Source organism: Taudactylus pleione, unplaced genomic scaffold (genome assembly GCF_031769625.1).
Source record: "Taudactylus pleione unplaced genomic scaffold, aTauple2 ptg000046l, whole genome shotgun sequence".
Lineage (NCBI taxonomy): Eukaryota > Metazoa > Chordata > Amphibia > Anura > Myobatrachidae > Taudactylus > Taudactylus pleione.
This window is the reverse complement of record NW_028284448.1, coordinates 2,059,606-2,080,491: the sequence shown is the minus strand read 5'-3', so window position 1 is coordinate 2,080,491 and position 20,886 is coordinate 2,059,606.

Sequence of the window (20,886 nt, the reverse complement as noted above, 5' to 3'; positions counted from 1 at the left end):
AAAAAACATGCATTAAAAAGCAAAGAAATTGTATTGTTCTATAACAAGACATTAGCACTTTTTCATCAATATCACAGAGTCTTGCCTAGCTAATCTTTATTGACTATAAAAGTTTCCTTAGGTAAATAGTTAGAAAACATAAAAAAGACACTAGTCCATCCATTCTATAAAAAATTATAACTATGATCCAGAAAAAAAAAACTAGTATAGTAATTACATGTGTAAAAAATCCCCTTCTGAACTTAAACTTAAACTTACTTTGCACATTATAGCTCCATATATCTTCTTGTAAGGCCAGCATCCACTTCATTTGTTAGGAATCTATTAGGCAATTTGTCATGAACACATCATATTGTAATATAATGTATAATGTAACTATCCTTACAAAAAGAAATGTGTCTTTGTTTATGTTAAAACCATGTATCTTACTTTCTGGGGACTCTTTATCCTTTGTATGGAGAGTATTCAGGTAGACAAATGTATGTATTGGCTGACTGATTCATTTTAAGCAGCTAAACCCATGTTGAGTTTAGGTGCAATGTAGTACATTGATACAATGTGTTACATTCATACATTTTATTACTGTGCCACATGGTGGCTAAACCCCACTTGGAATATCAGCTTGTAACCAAAGTGGTTTTTCTTACATTCAGACTGACCAGAGCTAATCCACTCTGAAACTAAAGATAGTCTTGTTGTGAGGTAGAGCTCTTCCAAAAGGATTTGAAATGTGGAAGAAAGAAGACCCTGGGATAGTAATTAAAGATTCTTAAAATTGTAAAGTACTCTTCTATTTGTATGATTTGTAAAACCATTGTTCAAAAAGCAAATTATTTAAATTCTGAAAAAAATTATAAAATCATGGTGTAGTAGCTTCCACATAAAATATAAGTAACAAGGCACATATATTTTCACAGATGGCAAATTACAGTGCAAATTGTTTCAAGTAGTAAATATAAAATGAGCTCATTCTTAATCTTAACAAAGTACTTGCTTCTTAATAAATCCTTGACCAAAAAATAAAATAACCCTTTCTCAACATACCTAGATTTGAACAGTGAATACTGTTGTTATTATTTTAATCACTATTTAAACACAATGTACACTATTGTTTTTTCTTTTCTTTTTTTTTCATGGATTATATAGCCAAATCACCTATTGAGAAGAAATAATGATTCATATCTTAAGGCACCCATACATCTGCAATGGATCGTCGCAATGTAGCAATGGGATCAGAAATGTCGATCCATGTGTTGGAAATGCCGACCGGCAGTCATTGATGTTCGGCGATCCATCGCAGGATTGGTGAAATTCTAAATGTTACATTTCACAGATCTGCCAATCATGATAATTTTCTGATCATGATCAGCATATCTGTGAAATCCAACATGTTGGATTTCAGTGATCCTGCGACACTGGGTTGCAGGATCGCTACATTGCGACGATCCGTCGCAGATGTATGGGGACCTTTAGTTTCAAACAATTATTCTGAGTGGATTTATGCCATTATTTAACACATGAAACATGAAGGGCTGGTGAAGTAATATTACTTGTTCACTTGTCCACTCAATTGGGGTCAATCAGATATGTAATATAATTGTTAAGATTGTTTGCCAGCAGTTTCACAAAGTTGTTATCATCTATGCTTACATTTAAAAGGAATACAAGTCAATAATTAGTGGGATGGGTCTTTTTTTGGTTTGAAAATAATAATTATCTTTGAATCAGGGGGAAATTTGCCTCCCTGAAGTGTATAATTAAAACATGTCAGCTATGGGTCCCGGTCCTGTTTAAACAATTTATAAGAAGACATGGAAAAATCATCTGTGCCTGGGTCTTGAGGGTTTTTGAACCTTGAGTGAAAGAATGGATTCCTCTTCTGTAATGTATCAACTAAATGCTTTTGAGTTAGAACACACAACTATTCTGAAAATACTGAATCGCATTTATATCTCTAGAGAGGGCAAACTTATTTTTATATGGAGTGCCGGCAGACTGTGGATATTTATATATCGGAATATACCCTTTGATGAAAATGCTATTATATTCAGTAGAGAAATGCGTAAGAGTCTCCCTACACTCTGCAAACTGACTATCTGCTCCACTACCATCAGCCCTCTTGCTAAAGAACAGGTGTCTTCTGGCAGGAACACCATAGCACAAAAGAAGTTTACAAACACCTTTCAGCAGGAATCCTGTAACCATGTCTGACATTCATAGACAGACTGAAACATGCTCTGATCAGCCGACCGGTGGTAAGCTACTAATACCCTGATATTGTGCGGGATTCAATCACCACTTCACTGTGTATACACATGGACTATGAGACAAGTCACTGGGGCTGATACTTACATTGTTTAACGAGCGTCACAACCTGTGCATCAAGCATTCCACAATAACCAGAGGTGTAATATCAGAACCTACTTATTATCAAGAGAAAGGTTTACTAAGAGATTCTGAATTGTTAAACATTATATATATATATATATATATATATATATATAGTGGTAATACTAACAAGCAGTGGCACTCAGAGACTTAGCAACAACTTTAAATAGTGTATTGGCAAAAGTACATGACCTTATTTAATGTATTTTTTCCAATAGATTACTTAAATGTGTTGCTAAGTCTCTGAGTGCCGCTGCTTGTTAGTATTACCACTATACCTTGTTGATATCCAGAGGGAACCAGAGCGAATGTATTTTTGAGTGGAGTGCCAGTCCAACTACAGATTCTATATTATATATATATACAGTCAGGTGCATAAATATTGGGACATTGACAGAGCATACTGCAAAAGCATACTGCAAAAGCAACCAAAGAGTTTTTTAAGGCTCAAAAGTGGAATGTTATGCAATGGCCAAGTCAATCCCCTGACCTGTATCCGATTGAGCATGCATTTCACTTGATGAAGACAAAACTGAAAGGAAAATGCCCCAAAAACAAGCATTAACTGAAGACATTTGCAGTAGAGGCCTGGCATAGCATCACCAGGGATGAAACCCAGCGTCTGGTGATGTCTATGCGTTCCAGACTTCAGGCTGTAATTGCCTGCAAAGGATTTGCAACAAAGTATTAAAAAGTGAAAGTTAGATTTAGGATTGTTTAGTTTGTCCCATTACTTTTGGCCCCTTAAAAAGTGGGAGGCACATATAGAAACCATTGTAATTCCTACACCATTCACCTGAAAGTCTGCAGTTAAAGCACATCTTGTTTGTTTCATTTCAAAGCCATTGTGGTGGTGAATAGAGGCCAAAATATGAAAATTCTGTCAATGTCCCAATATTTATGCACCCGACTGTATATATATTTTGATTTTATATATATATATATATATATATATATATTGATTCATATTGACCTATCACACCCACCTGGATAATAAAATTACAATCTACACATTTTTTTAATGTGAAACAACTAAAGGGACAGTCTTTTAAGTCAGTATACACTAAACCATGCTTTTTCATGTGGTATTAAGCATAATATGACAAATATAATCTTTGGGAAAATAAAGGGGGAAGGACACTACTTTTGAAATGCATCTTCTGGTTTTAAGTAACAATATTTTTGCAGACTGCTCAAGAAATTAGTAATAATTGACAAAAATGTAAGTTACATTATGGAAGCTTGCGAAAATAACTTCTCAGATATTAGGCTATTCTAATGTCCAAAAACTAAAGAAGAATGCATGTGTTTTCAGCAAGCTGCAAGGATCAGCTAGGGGTGCACATAGGTTTAAGGTGGATGGGTATTAATTAGACAGATACTTAAGACACAGAGAAGTTGTGTACTAAAAGGGAGACCAATAAGTTGTAATAGGTTTGTGTGACCCCCTGTTACTGGATTATCATTTAAAACTAGAGATGTGCTGTCATGGCTGCCGACACTTGAGACTCCTGAGAGGAGGCAGGTCTACTAGGCACAACAAACTGGAGTGGCTTTAGGAATGACCTTTTCATGAAATCTCGGTAGCACGGAATAAAAGTAAATAGAATTTATTCACAGGAGAAATATAATAGCAACGTCTCACATAAAGGGGGTCATTCAGACCCGGTCGTTAGCGCCGATGCACTCGGACCGGGTCGATGGCCCCCCACAGAGCATGCGCATGAGGGCGCCGTCGTGCGCATGTGTGAGACTCGCTATGACCGACAGCGCCGGTCATAGCGGGTCTCGATCCAAAGGGGGCGAGCTGTCGATGTTGATTGACAGCTCGCCCCGTTTGGAAGGCAGGCCGGGGGGGTGGCAGCCCAAGTGGGGGCATTCCCATGGGAATGCCTACCATTTGGGGGTGGCCCCACTGACATCACTAGTGATGTCAGTAGAGAGCTTCCGGCTCAGACAGAGCCGAAAGCTCTCCGGAGCTTACGACAAGGGAGACCCTACCCTAGGGTCTCATCGTAAGCCCCAATGGTAGCGATGGTCTTGACCATCGCGACCATCACCTTAGGTGGTCGTAAGGTTGTGGGTGTTAACCCACAGCCTTACCACAGCAAAGGAGGACGTCTTGAAAATTCAAGACATCCTCCCCTCATTCAGACCGACCGCACGCTCTGTGCGACCGGCTCTGAATGAGGTCCAAATTCTCAACAACACAGAGGTTCACATAAGCAATAATGAGTATAGGAGAAAACCCCCCATACTGTATATAGTCCTTAACACAGAAGAGGTAATATGGTAGGGAACCCTAAGTCCAGTATGAGGCTAACACCTCAGGATGGTATAGAGGAGCTTCACCAGGTTGGACCCTGTAGTGATGGAGATCCAGAGTAAAGTAATCCCTGTGATGCGGTGAAAGATGGAGCAGGGTTGAGCCCTGTGATGCTGTGAGTTTGAAGCAGGGTCAAGCCCTGTGATGTGGTAAGGTCAGAGCAGGGTTGAGCCCTGTGATGCAATGAGGTCAGAGCAGGGTTGAGCCCTGTGATGTGGTGAGGTCGGAGCAGGGTAGAGCCCTGTGATGCAGTGAGGTTGGAGCAGGGTTGAGCCCTGTGATGCAGTGAGGTTCCGGAACTGGGTTGAGCCCTGCGATGTAACTAGAATCCGGAGTGGGGTTGAGCCCCGCGATGCAATGCAGGTTGAAGCAGGGTTGAGCCCTGTGAAGTGGTGTGGTTCCAGAACTGGGTTGAACCCTGTGGTCTGACTAGAATCTGGAATGGGGTTGAGCCCCATGATGTGATGATGATAACTGTAATGGTGCAGTTGACAACTGTAACAAAGATGGGTTTGATGTCCACAGGAGTAAGAGACAACAGGCAAAGTAAATAGTGCAGCAAAAGGTGAAACCACAGCAGTGGAGCAGAAAGCAATACTTAGGCAATGGCTATGCTGAGCTCTGTAGTGCGGCTGGTAACAGGCATCAGAAGTTTTGCTGGAACATGAGCGGATATATAGCAAAGTCCACAGCAACCCAGAGGCACAACAGGGATCTGGCAGGAGTCTAAGAAAGATCTGAAAGTAACGTTGCACAGACTCTGATCCACAGTTAGTAACAGGCTTTATAATAGAGGTCTGTGATCCCTAGGAATTTCAGAAAATGTGACCCAAGTGGAATCAGGTTTGAAATATTGAGTAATCTAGGAATCCCACAACCTGACAACACCTTGGAATCAGATGATCACTTTAACTCTCTATCCCCTGTATGTGAAGAACACCAGCAAGCAGGATACGGTAGCTCCTCCAATGACCACAAAGGAAGTTTGGAAAAAGTAATCTATCTTTATGTACTGAAATCGTCGCAGTCCTGTCAGTACTCCCCCTTTTTTGGGTGGTCTCTGAACACCCACCAGGTTTTAAAGGGAATTTAGCATGAAAATTACGTATCAACTTAGGAGCATGGAGTCTTTAATCCAAGATCTCTCCTCCGGGCCATAACCCTTCCAGTCTACAAGGTATTGTAATTAATTTTGATGCTTACATAAATCCATAATTTTTTCGATCTCAAACTCCACACCTCAAGCAGTTGTTATGGGAAGTACTTTAGGCAAGCTGTCATGAAATCGATTAAGAATCAATGGTCTAAGTAATGAAACATGAAAGGAGTTAGGTACATGCATAGTTTGAGGTAACTGTAAATTACATGCCACTGGGTTGATAATTTTTATAATACGAGAAGGACCTATATACCGAGGAGCAAACTTCATAGTAGGTACTTTAAGTTGAATATTTATAGTAGATAACCTGACAGGATCCCCAACAGAATATTTTGGAACAGCCGAACGTTTTCTATCAGCAAGGACCTTATAATTATGAGAGGCTTTCCTAAGACACTTATGTACCTGTCTCCAAATTCCAGAAAAATGTTGGAGGGTAGCTTTGGCTGCTGGAATGTCCAATGTAGGAATTATTTGAAGCTCAGGAACTCGAGGATGCGGACCAGAATTGGTGAAAAAAGGATTTACACCTGTAGCAGATGAATAATAAAAGTTATGAGCAAACTCAGCCCAAGGCAAAAAATCCATCCAATCATCTTGAGAAGAAATATACATTCTCAAGAAGGTCTCCAACTCCTGGTTCACTCTTTCAGTTTGTCCATTTGACTGAGGGTGATATGCAGAAGAAAACTGTCATTTAATTTGCAATGATGAACATAAAGCCCTCCAAAACCGAGCAACAAACTGGACACCCTGATCAGACACTATCTCAGAAGGAAGTCCATGAAGACGAAGTATCTCTTTGATAAATATTTGTGCTAATTTGGGGGCTGATGGAATTCGAGCCAAAAGACAAAAATGAACCATCTTGGTAAAATAATCCACCACTACCCAAATAACTGTACACCCCCTAGACTCAGGAAGATCTGTAATAATATCCATGGAAAGATGGGTCCATGGTTGGGTGAGAATGGGTAGTGGATGGAGAGGACCAACTGGAGACTGCCGGGAGGACTTATGTTGTACACACGTAGAACAAGAAAGTATAAACTCTTGGACATCTTTTTTCATGGAAGACCACCAAGAGGAACGTTGCAAAAATGAGTACATTTTACGAACCCCTGGATGTCCAGAGAAATGAGAATTATGAGCCCAGGAAAGAAGTTTACTCTGGTGCCACAAATATCATCCCAGGAGGAGGATCAGGAGATGGAAATTGAAGAAAAAGCCAGAAGCTTTATTATAGGGTACCTTTGATCCTAATTTTGTTCTTTCTCTTCCAACATTGAGCGTGAAAGTGCATCTGCCTTTTTATTCAATGAACCTGGACGATACCTGAGGACAAAATCAAAATGAGAAAAAAAAGAGTGCCCAACGAGCTTGTTGTGGGTTCAGACAATGGGCAGTTTTCAAATACAACAAATTTTTATGGTCTGTAAAACTAGTAACAGGATGCTTTGTGCCTTCTAATAAATATCTCCATTCCTCCAAAGCTAACTTAATAGCTAACAACTCTTGGTCCCCGATGGAGTAATTACTCTCAGCACTAGAAAACTTTTGTGAAAAGAATCCACAAGACACTGTTCTCAAATCTGCAGCCACTTGAGACAAAATAGCCCCAACTTCATAAGTGGAGGCATCCACTTCTAGCATAAATGGCTTCTCAACATCAGGTTGAACTAGAATGGGGGTGGTGGAAAATGCATCTTTGAGAGTCTGAAAGGCATCCAATGCCTCTGGGGACCACACTTTGGGATTAGCCCCTTTTTTTGTCATAGCAGTAATTGGAGCTACAATCACTGAAAACGCTTTGATAAACTTTCTGCAATAATTGGCAAAGCCTAAATATCTCTGAATAGACCTTAATGAAGTGGGCAAAACCCAATCTTTAATAGCCTTTAACTTCTCTGGGTCCATCTGAAGTTCGGAACCGGAAATGATTTTCCCCAAAAAGGATATCACTGGGACTTCAGAAACACACTTGGAGATCTTACCATAAAGCTTATTAGCTCGAAGACGACTTAATACCTCTTTAACATGGGTATGGTGATCAGAAAGATTCCTGAAAAAAATCTAAATATCATCAAGATAAACAATAACAAACTGATAAAGTATATCTCGGAAAATTTCATTCACAAACTCCTGGAACACCGCAGGAGCATTACATAAACCAAAAGGCATGACGAGGTTCTCATAATGACCATTTTGCGTATTAAATGCAGTTTTCCACTCATCATCCTCTTTAACTCTGATCAAGTTGTAAGCTCCCTTTAGATTAAGTTTGGTAAACAGTCGAGAACCCTTAACTCTGTCAAACAATTCTGTAATGAGAGGCAAAGGATATTTATTTTTTACTGTGATCTCATTTAGACCTCTAAAGTCGATACATGGACGAAGACCACCATCTTTTTTCTTTACAAAAAAGAAGCCAGCACCAGCAGGAGATGAAGAAGCTCTGATAAACCCCTTTCATAGGTTATCTTCCACATATTCTGACATGGCTTGAGTCTCAGGAACAGAGAGAGGGTATTACTCGACCTTTGGGTGTCATTTTACCAGGAATAAGTTCAATAGGACAATCCTAGGGATGTTGCGGTGGAAGTTCATCTGCCGCCTGCTCAGAAAAGACATCAGCAAATTCATGATAAGGCTGTGGGAGAGAAGGTGGAACATCCACTTTCACTTCAGCCAATCGTACCACAGGAATCAAACAATTTAATTTGCATTTAGGACTCCAAGAAAGAATTTGAGAACAAGTCCAATCAATATGAGGGTTATGAAGAGCTAACCATGGTAAACCAAGAACTATATCATACATAGAAATGGGTAATATCAAAAACTCTAAACTTTCTTCATGCAAAGCTCCTACCCTCAATTTCATAGACTTTGTTTGATGCATAACATATCCATTAGAAATTCTAGTCCCTTTAACTGCAGAAAGGTAAAGAACGGGTTAATTTGACAACAGGAATTTTAAATTTCTGAACCAAACACAATGAAATAAAATTGCCAGCCGCTCCAGAATCTAGCAATGCAGAAAACTCTTGACACGAAGAACCAAAATTTGGAATGTTCACAGAAATTAAACAATCCTTTTTGGGGGAAACTTTAGAAAGTACCCCTAGTTTGACTTCCCATCCATCAACTAGGGACGATCGTTTCCCGGCCTTATTGGACATTTAGCCAAGAAATGTTCTGAGGATGCACAATACAAGCACAAATTAGAACGCCGCCTACGTTGCTTCTCAACTTCAGACAATTTAGCTTTATTAATTTGTATAGGTTCATCAGATGTACTATGAAAAGAGTGAGACTGGGGAAGAGAACTTTTAGAACACTCAGAGCGACTCCACTGAACCCCTCGTTCTCGCATACGCAGATCAATTTTAATAGTTAATGAAATTAACTCATCCAAATTCTCAGGAAGATCCCGAGTCACCAACTCATCTTTAAGGCTCTCAGAGAGACCATTCCAATATGCTGCTCTTAATGCATCATTATTCCATTTAAGTTCTGCGGCTATAGTTTGAAAACGAACCACATACTGACCAACTGGAGCTGTTCCTTGCTTTACTCGCAAAATATCCACAGACGGGGCTACTGATCTTCCAGGTTCGTCAAATATCCTTTTGAAAGTAGAAAAAAAGCTTGGTAATTAGACATTAAGGCATCATTTCTCTCCCATAAAGGAGAGGCCCACTCAAGAGCAGCACCAGACAATAATGACATAATATAAGCAACTTTATTATGAGAGGTGGTAAAACTTTGTGGTAATAATTCAAAATGAATCTCACATTGGTTCAGAAATCCTCTACATGTTTTTGGATTACCATCATAAGAGGTAGGAGTCGGTAAACGTAAATGAGAAGCAGAAACCACTGATGTACTTGCAAAAGGAATCTTAATTTTATCAAGACGTGTGGAAAGATCCTGTAGACATTGCAAAACTTGAACTTTAGTGTTTTCCTGTACTTTCAAACGAGCGGTCAAACCCAGAAGCACCTATACCCCAGTAGCCTGTTCCAGATCCGGATTCATTTTTAGGTCTGTGCAAACTGTCACGGCTGCACACACTTGAGACTCCTGGGAGGAGGCAGGCCTACTAGGCACAATAAACTGGGGTGGCTTTAGGAATGACCTTTTCATGAAATCTTGGTAGCACAGAATAAAAGTAAATAGAATTTATGCACAGGAGAAATATAATAACAACGTCTCACATAAAGTCTGAACAACACAGAGGTTCACATAATCAATAATGAGTATAGGAGAAAACCCCCCATACTGTATATAGTCTTTAACACAGAAGAGATAATATGGTAGGGAACCCCGAGTCCAGAATGAGGCTAACACCTCAAGATGGTATAGAGGAGCTTCACCAGGGTGGAACCCTGAAGTGATGGAGATCCAGAGCAGAGTGAGCCCTGTGATGCAGTGAAAGAATGAGCAGGTTTGAGCCATGTGATGCTGTGAGGTTGAAGCAGGGTCAAGCCCTGTGATGCGATGAGGTCGGAGCAGGGTTGAGCCCTGTGATGCGATGAGGTTGAAGCAGGGTTGAGCCATGTGATGTGATGAGGTTGAAGCAGGGTTGAGCCCTGTGATGCAGTGAGGTTCCGGAACTGGTTTGAGCCCTGTGATGTAACTAGAAGCTGGAGCAGGGTTGAGCCCCGCGATGCAATGAAGGTTGAAGCAGGGTTGAGTCCTGTGAAGAATTGTGGTTCCAGAACTGTGTTGAGCCCTGCAGTGTGACTTGAATCCAGAACAGGGTTGAGCCCCGGATGCGGTGATGATAACTGTAACAAAGATGGGTTCGATGTCCACAGGAGTAAGAGACAACAGGCAAAGTACATAGTGCAGCAAAAGATGAAACCACAGCAGTGGAGCAGAAAGCAATACTTAGGCAATGGCTATGCTGAGCTCTGTAGTGTGGCTGGTAACTGGCATCAGAAGTTTAGCTGGAACATGAGCGGAGATATAGCAAAGTCAACAGCAACCCACAGGCACAGCAGGGATCTGGCAGGAGTCCAAGAAAGACCTGAAAGTAATGTTGCACATACACAGTTAGTAACAGGCTTTATATTAGAGGTCTGTGATCCATAGGAAGTTTAGAACATGTGACCCAAATGGAATCAGGTTTGAAATAATGAGCAATATAGGAATCCCACAACCAGACAACACCTTGGAAACAGATGATCACTTTAACTCTCTATCCCCTGTATGTGAAGAATGCCCGCAAGCAGGATAGCTCCTACAACGACCACAAAGAAACTGAAATAGTCGCAGTCCTGACATGTGCAGCTCTGTGTGCCTGAAAAATTAACACAGCTGAAATTAGGGGCTCTGAGTAAAAATGAGTCTCGACTCAGATTACTATTTGGGTTCCGAGTTGAAACGAATCTTAGCTTAGGTCTACTATAAGTTTAGAAATCAGATTTAAAAAATGAACCTCGGTTTTGGATTGCATGCAAACAGTTCCAAATGACATGATTTTAGCTGTTTTCATCAATTTTAAAGCAATCCAAAATCAAAACCGAATCCAAACCATGACATTTGATGACTGTTTTGCCAAAACCAAAAAATGGAAGTCTGTGCACATCTCTATTATAACCATGGTCAATGTAAAAGGTTTCTTTAAGGTAATCTATTTATAGTGTTTGTTATGGCGCCAAAGGGTGGCTAAGGGAGAAAACTGTGTAAACTGTATCTTTGCCCCTGGACATAAATGCTACCAATCTAGAAGCTCTACATGCTGAACCAGACTGCACCCAGAGCTGGAGAGTGGGAAGCATGTGAAGGTAGTACAGATGTGTCCACATACATCTATCCTGCTTGAGATACTAGTCATGTTACACATAACAAGTGAGTGCCGTGTGACTCGGTAGCACCAAGTATCTTTTTGTATGACTTTTTCCCTTAAAATGCGTCTTATTCACAATGTGAATTATTACTATATTAATGTGATTAAAATTATATGTGGCATGCCTATATTCTGTATGCAACTGCAGGTGTATCTGCATGCGAAGTGTCAGTGGCTGTGTAAAGTTTAATGCCAAAATTAGCTTGAACATCCAGTCCCCAATAAATAGTTTATCTGGGCACACAGTATATTGAGCACATAAGTTATATCAAATGAGCAAACCGTACAATACCCAGTGGTGTATCTCTAATGGGTGCAGTGTGTGCAGGACACATGGGCTCCTGGGTCCAGGGGGGCCCCGCACAGCACACACTGCACCCACCCATATTTTTTTAAACTTACCTGTCCGAGGTCCAGCGTCAGATGTCACTGCTGCTCAGAACACCGTAAAAATGGCCACCGCGGCCATGTTCCGGTGTTCTGCTCATGCACAGTAGACTCCGGGCACACTCTAGTGCCCAGAGTCTACTGTGCATGCACAGAATGCCGGAAAATGGCCACCACGGCCATTTTTCCGGCACTCTGCGCATGCGCAGTAGACTCCAGGCACAATCTAGTGCCCGGAGTCTACTAATGCTCCAGTGGCTGGTCAGCCACGTCAGTCGGCTGCCAGCCACCAGGGAGAGAGGAGGGGACCCCAGACAAGGAGTGCACACGGGCCCCCTCCTCTCTTAAAATGCCTCTGACAATATGGTATCTTCTTAACCTGCAGGTCCTGGATACAGAAGTGTTCTGATGTAACTCTGGAACAGAATGCTTATTCATTGGCCCTGTCATTGTGTTCATCCATGGTAGCAGTATCATACATGCCGACATCCTGGCTGTCTTCTTCAGGAGAGGGCAGCCAGGTTGGCGTTACAGGGGGTGTGTTGGTGTCAATGGTGCGGGGGCATGGCAGTGCAATTGCATCATCACAGCCCCACCCCCAGCTATACAATGTAAAAATTTCCATCATGGTAAAGCAGGGGCAGGGCTACGAAGACCCGATTTAGCATGAACCGTGTAATCCGCCTTGACCACCACTATCACTCTTCCTTGGAGGGCTGCTGTGGTGGGTGGGAGAGACTTTACGTTGGTGGACCCTGAGCCAGGAGACTTCTCCTCTCCTGCAGGGGGTTGGTAGCACCACCCATTGCAGGAGAGTCAGCATCTCTGAGCAGTATGTTTGTCTGTGTTAGTATATCTGTCTCTATATTGTAATTTTGTCCAACTATCTTTTACAAACAGAATCAATAAGGGGGCTTCTCAATTTGCACCCACTGCAACTACAATAACTCATATCCATGTCTTCCTCTATTGGAAATTCTCAAATTTGCTACATTTTCCTCCATTGTGCTATCTATATGTTTTTGCTGGCATCTACCCGAAAGGAAAATTATAGGGGATTTTTTTTTTCGGAGCCTACTGAGGTCCTGAAAAAAAATCCCATATAAGTGCTGCCGAAGGTCGCACTTTAGGGCTAAATGGATAGCCCCAGGGGGTCAATTGGCCCACGGTAAATTACTGCGGCTAATTGAATTCTCCCCAAAATTAGATTAATGAATTTGCGATTTGCAAAACCGTACATGAAACCACCAGAACAATTATTTTTAATCATATGCAGGAGGTTGCAATGCAAGAAATGAATTTAGTTTTGCCGCACAACATTTACAAATACTTGCTATTATAAGGAAGCTCAAACAAAACTTTGGGAAGAAGAGTTAAATGGAAAAGAAAGTAAATAATATACTTTAGAATATAAACTGACCTTAGAGACCTAAATCAGTTTTTAAATCGAGAACAATATATACTACTAACATCAAATAATGTCTTATGCAAACAGACAGGGGCGAAGTTCAGTGTTCTTTATAACCAGTCTGAAAACTGGTAGCTAATGCTTTATGGCTAGAATATTAAACCACTTTCAAGAAACATTTTGTTGAATGTACATCTGATTAGAGGCCAGGAACTGAAACAATCTGCCCAGTAATGAAACTATCTTTATTTCTCTCACTGCTTTGTCACATGTTTACTACTATGGCTGAGCAGCTTTAGTAAATAGGTAATGTTTATGTGAAATTACATTTATCTGAATTCTGTATGCTATATGTTTCATTGAAAATGTGAAGGCCTCTAGGGCTAAGAATTATCAAGTTGCTTTAAGTTGGCTTTTGCTTTATTTTCATATTCCTATCCATGTCTTATCTGGGACAAAACAGCCAACATTTTTTACTTTTAGGAGACACTAACACTGTGTGCTTCCACTTGTCCTAAAAAATAATTATAATTCACTTATAATACTACAGTAAACTTGAATCTTTGAATACATATATAATAAGTTAGCACTAGATGAAAAATGGGCTATGAATCACCAGTAGAACATGACAAACCATGCCTGCTGACTTTCTGGCTTCTAGCACCAGGGGCAGGTCGTCGCTGCAGTGGGCGTGGCAGTGTGATTGCATCATCGTGGCCCCACCTCCCTCTTTATAATGACAAGATTTCCAGAATTGTAAAGCAGGGGGCGGGGCTATGATGACACAATTCAGAGTGAATCGTGTCATCAGACTCCTTCGGACCACCCATTTTGTTAAGTACGGGGGGTGTGGGGGGAAGAGTGGGTGGTGGCTAAACTGGGAAACTTGCCCTCCACTGCAGGGGGCCAGGAGCACCACCCAATATTCAAGAGCCTCCCGGCCATTGTGAAGAGTCGGCAAGTATGCGACAACTGGATGGTTTCTGCTTTGGATTGACATTATTTGGTGATTTGTTCTTTAAGTATGATATAACTGCAACTTAAGTGTGTCTACTCTAATCAAAATGCAGTACCTTTTGATATTAGTCTTTAATGCTATCTTTTTAAAAGTACAGAATGTTTATACCTTACAGATGTGTCCTGGCTCACTTAACATTTTTCTGCAACATATCGCAGCATACTGTACAAGGTATATCTTATATGCTTGGCATGCCTATACCTTACAGATGTGTCCTGGCTCACTTAACATTTTTCTGTAACATATCGCAGCATACTGTACAAGGTATATCTTATATGCTTGGCATGCCATGGTGCACAGACACATGCTATGGCATACTAAGTTGCAAGAAATTTTACATTTTCTGTAATAGAACTTTTCAAACAGAGATGGTGTCTGTGAACATTTACTGTGCCTGTGCTAAACAGCCATTGTTAAAAAACTGATATCTATAATAGACCTGCTCACAAAAATATGGACATGCTACAGGCTTGCAACCAATTGACACAACTTGTGACCAAACAGGGACAGTTATATCCCTATGGCATACTTTGCGCCCATGTCTTTAGTAATGTGAAAAATCCAGCAACAATGTGTAGTGACTAAGACACTGTATGAGGAATTAAATACAGGCTAGATACAGTAGACAACTATTAGGAATATCTCTAAACATGCTCATGGCCACAGTCACATCAGATGTGACCAGATAGGGAGATCCCAATGGCATGCATCCATGCCCTGTATATGCAACAAAGCTGTATACAACCACTCACAAAAATAAACTGCACAGCTTGTCCATTGCACCATTGAGACAGAGGGGTAAATCTACTAAAGTGCGGGTATTTAGAAGTGGAGTTGTTGCCCATAGTAACCAATCAGATTCTAGCTATTATCTACAAGAAGGTGCTAGATAAATAAGTAGAATTTGCTTGGTTGCTATGGGCATCAACTCCACTTCTAAAACCCCACACTTTAGTAAGTATACCCCATATAGTGCTGTAAACATTCTGCAATTTTGCTTCACACTGTACAGAGGCTCATGACATAGAGACTGTCATACAATGTCTAGTGACAGAGATACTGTATTAGGAATTGGCTGCTTGGTGGAGAGACATATATCACTAAACTTGCTGGAGGCTGTGGTTGCATCAGATGCAACCAAACAGATTTCCCAAAGACATGGTATGTGTATCGTGACAAATTTTGCAAAACTGTATGAATCTACTCACAACAATAATCACTCTATTGTGACCACAGTACTACAGCAGTGTGAAAAATGTAATTTAGCATTGCACAATGCTTACTGACTGGGCTATTAGGAGTTGGCTGCATTGCTATAGATACACAGCACCACTATGTATACTTTGATAGCTTTGGTCGCACATTGCATGAGACCAAATCTTAAAGGTTGCACAATCATATGCATAAGCCAGCACATGTGATCTGAAGGCATTGACAATGTGTTTATATGAATATGCTTTATGTGACTAACAAGGCAGCCAGAGTCAGGTGTTTTTCAAGAGAATCTTAAGGTCCTCATCAAGTGTAGGAGGACCTTGGAGGACAATGTCCATAAATACAGGGCTTACTAACATGCCAAGGAGGAGTTCCTGCAGAGGTTTGGACATGACCACTTGGTCAGGTCTCTCCAGCTATGCTAGAGCAACCTTGTGCGCAGGCAGCCTCTATTTTTAAGGCAGATAAGCAAGGATTATCTGAGGTTTGTATTATACAGAACTGTACAGTATATATGTGGTACCCTGCTGTTGTAGTAGGCACAGATAAGTTAGGTGTAGATGGTACCTTACAGCTGAGTTGACAACTCCAGTGGATCTTTTCTTTGGAAATGACATCTCAAGATTTATACACTTCAGATAGTAGCAGAGAGACTATACACACAGTAAAATGAGATACTGTAATGTGGCAGCCTTGGTAAATAGAACAATCAAATAGAATTATTGAAGGGGGTTGGAGGACATAGATCCATGGCAGCACAAAAAGGAAAATACTGTAGTAAATTTAACACAGTAATTAGCAATTTGGTATTAAAAAGGTAATATGCAATAACTCTTTCCAATAGTTAAACAGTCTTCTTTATCTTTGTTGCTGCAGAACTTCATAACTAGGAAAAGGGCAATTTCTAGGCAGTTTCATTATACTATGCTGTAAGCACACATTAATCTTTGCAAAGCATGGATTTACAGTAATAGCAATACAGATTATTACTTAGCAGATTTAGCAGAATGTTGCACTAAAGTGCACACAATGTTCTGTTGATTGAGTACTCTGTTGCTGAATATCACTGACTTATAACATGTATGTATTTGTAATCAACAATTAGTAATAGCAGTAAGCTTAGCATCTAATGCTGTTCTTTCCAGTTTCCAGAGAGCAATAGCTTTGGCTTTCCAATGATAAGATACAATAATCACAGTTTCACTTGCAGCATATCCCAATTATTTTTAGCACTGCACAGTAGCAATATCTTATCCCCAAGGTGTTCTTTAATGTAGCTTATTATTCTCTCAAAATGGCTGCCATAAGTGTAGTCACAAGGGGGATGCTGGGTGCACCCGGGTGTCACCCGCTGAGGGGTCACATCAAAGTGCCAATTCCTCCCCAGTGGCAAGAGCCAGGTGCTGCTCTGTAGCATTATATTCAGCACTTTGCTCCTGTCACAGTGGGCCAGCACTGTATACAAAGTGGTCCCTGGGGGCAGTCCGCACATCTGGAACCCCCAGAGTGACTAAAATGGGTTAGGGACTGCAAGGTTATGCCCCATATCTGCGAAGGCCATGCACCCTTTTCCCTGGTGCATAGCTAAACGGAATGCACTACAACCTTCCCTGCACTGGCTGTGACTCTTTACATTGCCAAACTCAGGCACTGTTTCTCTAATAGCTCAAATTAGAAGTATATCACACTGTTTTACCCAAACTCAGCCTCTCCCACAAATCAAGATTACACAGTATTTGAAATACTGTATAGCAGATCTCAGTATCTCTCAGCAATACTCTGTATCTATCTATAATTCTTAGTATCTCTCATACACTCTCACAATAGCTCTTAAACAATTCTCAGTATCACTGCAGCTCAGTAGCAATGTTTCAATTTTACAGCTCTTTTACTCACTCATAGCCTACACAGATCTCAACTGCACTTCCCACTACTGACACACTGGGCCTGATTCAGAGCCGGACGCTCTGACAGAGCACTCGCTCTGAATCAGTGCCCTACCTCTCTTTTTTTAGAGTGACCTCCTGGCTGCTCGCATAGCTCAGCGCTCGCGTGCGGGTCTGAATCAGGACCTCTGTCTCCAGCTTAGTGTCTGCTGGTGATTCTGCAGCGGTCACTCAGTGAATCATCAGCGGGTATTCAGTGGCTTCTGTGACCTCATAACTTCAGAGATAATGCTTTTCCCAGTCTCTTGTTTCTCACAGCAGACCTGCACCCAGCTCTGCACTTTCTCCTGGTCTCCAGTGCACATCTGCAACCACAAACACACTGGCCTGTTGCTCTCATCTCAGTTTTGGCATATAAGGGGCAGACTGCTATATTGCAATGTCCTTTAGCTTCTGTCAGAGCCATGGGTATCACATATGCAGACTTTTTTATTTCTATGCACCAGTATTTCTCCAGGCCAAATTACTGTTCAGTCAGTGTGTGCTGTAACCATATGATTATCTTACAATTTTTACTGCAACTTCTCATGCTATTTCTGTTACAGTACTGTATTTATTTGTATTGATACTGTATTTAAGCTTACTTTTGGGTAAGAATTAAAAATACACAGTAGAGGAATTCTTATGGGTGATTATGTACAGTATGGTAGTTACCAGGAAACAAATATCCGCATACAGTGTACACTACTGTATGGCTGTTAACAGCCATATTGGTCTCATGAGGAATAGATAAAAAGCATATACTAACAGTACATTATGCTTCATTAGATAATACAATATAATTATAAGCACTGCCTAGAATAATTACAGTACATCTTGTTTTCAATCCCTGCTGAAAAGTTGGAAAATTCATCTTAACAGATACTTCTAATGGCTTCTCAGTGTAATGATCACATGACAGTATGAAAACTGGATAATAATGTACCTTCCATTGGGAATAGGATCAGACTGACTGCCATTTGCTATTGCTAGGGGGCATGTTCATTTGGGAGCAAATTTTAAAAAAATCTCACGTCATGGTGTTTTTCCTGCAGGTGAGAGGTTTTTGCTATTCAATTGGGCATGAGAATTTTACTTGCAGTAATTCAATAGGAAATTACCGCTGTTTTTTTCTAGCATGTCAGGATCATATTGAAAATTGGGAAAACTTCCTATTTCAAGGTAAAAATGTTGGGACAGTTCAGAACCCCTTGGACAACCCCACCCTAATGACTTATTAGGCAATTGTGAGTTTTAAATTAGCTTAATTTGTTCAATAAATCCAAGTTGTTTTTAAGGTGAATAAAGTGGCCTCAAATTAGCCCAAAACCTAGTTTTTCATTTCTTTATGCACCCCATGTATTTACTTAAAACAACAAAATAGCGTTTATCATTTTTAATTTTTTTTACAAAATGTTTAATTGTCCTCAAATTACCACCAAATTAACTGTTCTCTCTTTTTAATCAACTTTTTCATTTTATTTGTATATAATTAAAAATGTTTGATTTTTATAATTGTTTTAATTTTATTTAAAAATGCACAAGTCAGCTATTTTAAATGTTTAAGATTGTTCATCTAAAACTATTTTATGTGGGACTGTAATATATATTATTTATTTTAACCAATATTTATTTTAATTTTCTTAGGGCACATGCTGTGTTCCTCATGTTTCCTCCCTCATGTTTTTCATTTTTCATAGCCACATCCATTTTGGTCATGAAAATCTTGTTGCCAATTAAATATGCTCCTCAATCTGCTGAGTTAAATTGAAATTACAGTACATTAGCTTCAGTAACACTTGACTATTACCTTTAAATAGGCAATTGAAGAGGCAAGTGAAACAACATTTTATCCAAATCCTAGAGTATTTCTACTATAATTTATGCAGGTTAATTAGTTGGAAATACATTAGGCTGAGTAAAAATCATAATGCAAAAAATAGACTCCCCAACAACTGGCGCACTATATAGCTGCCTATAACAGAATCACCACTAGAATTTCACCAGATTCGAAAACATACAGAAGCAATACACAATGTGGGACTCAATATTTCAGGCGCTCTATAATAAAAAAAGAAATCTATACATTCCTTGTAGTAGAGGTCAACGATGTATATGTCATGTAGATCCTTCTTTTCTTATGTCAACCAGTCGAAGACGATTTATCATAAAACATAAAAAATTGTGTACATGTATTAGGAGTCATTCTTTTAAACACTATAAGTTATCAAAGCTACAGTCACACCCCTATATAAGGAAATTAAATATTCAATCCTAGTCATAATCCTAAAGTAAAGCATCCCCTCCTCTCTATACACCATAAAATACATAAAGTGCATTTAAATAGGTCCCATATATAAATTCCACCATACAGATCCATAATTTATGTCAGTCTGGCTTTCTTTAACAGGATCTCTGGTAATAAAGAAATGTAAGGCCATCAAGTCAGAGTTGGGCAGGTGTGGAAAAATGCCAAGTAAGAATGCCTTCAAAAATAGAAGTGTTTATAATTTAGTTTTATCAATTAACAAAATGCAAAGTGATTGAACAGAAGATAAATTTAAATCAGATCAATGGCCCTCATTCAGAGCCGCTCGTTAACATCAGTATGCTCGTTGCATTCCGATGTTGAGAAAGCGCGCATGCGTCGGTGTAACACTGCGCATGTGCGTACGGCATATTGCGAGTTTTTTTGTCTCGTTCGTCAAACTGCGTGACATGTCAAATGTGATTGACAGAACAGGGCGTTTTTGGGCATCGACGGGGTGGAGATGGAAAAACGCAGGCGTGGCGAGGCGTTTTTTGGGCGTACATACATTATCAGATGCGAACGTCAAATGTGTTCGTACCAACTCATACGTCACTGGATGATCCTCTTTCCGTTCAAACTGCTCGCACAGCTTGGGGTCTGGATTACTCGACCACATTGGCGATGGCCTTCTCCTCCGTCCCCGCCCTCCACGATGTTTCATCGATTAATCACGGCTTGTCAGAAAAACAATCAGTTTTGTATTGAAAACCAGCTTGTAATGTGTTTTGAAAACAGTTTTTTGGTTAGCACAAAACCGTACGCAGGTGGAAATCATAGCTGCTAATTTCAGGATTACACAATCAATTAGCATACATTTGTTGGTCTCTTTTTTTTGGTTGATATTTGGTTTTTGTGCTATTGTAACAATAATGTCATCATGTTTGTGTGTATTTTT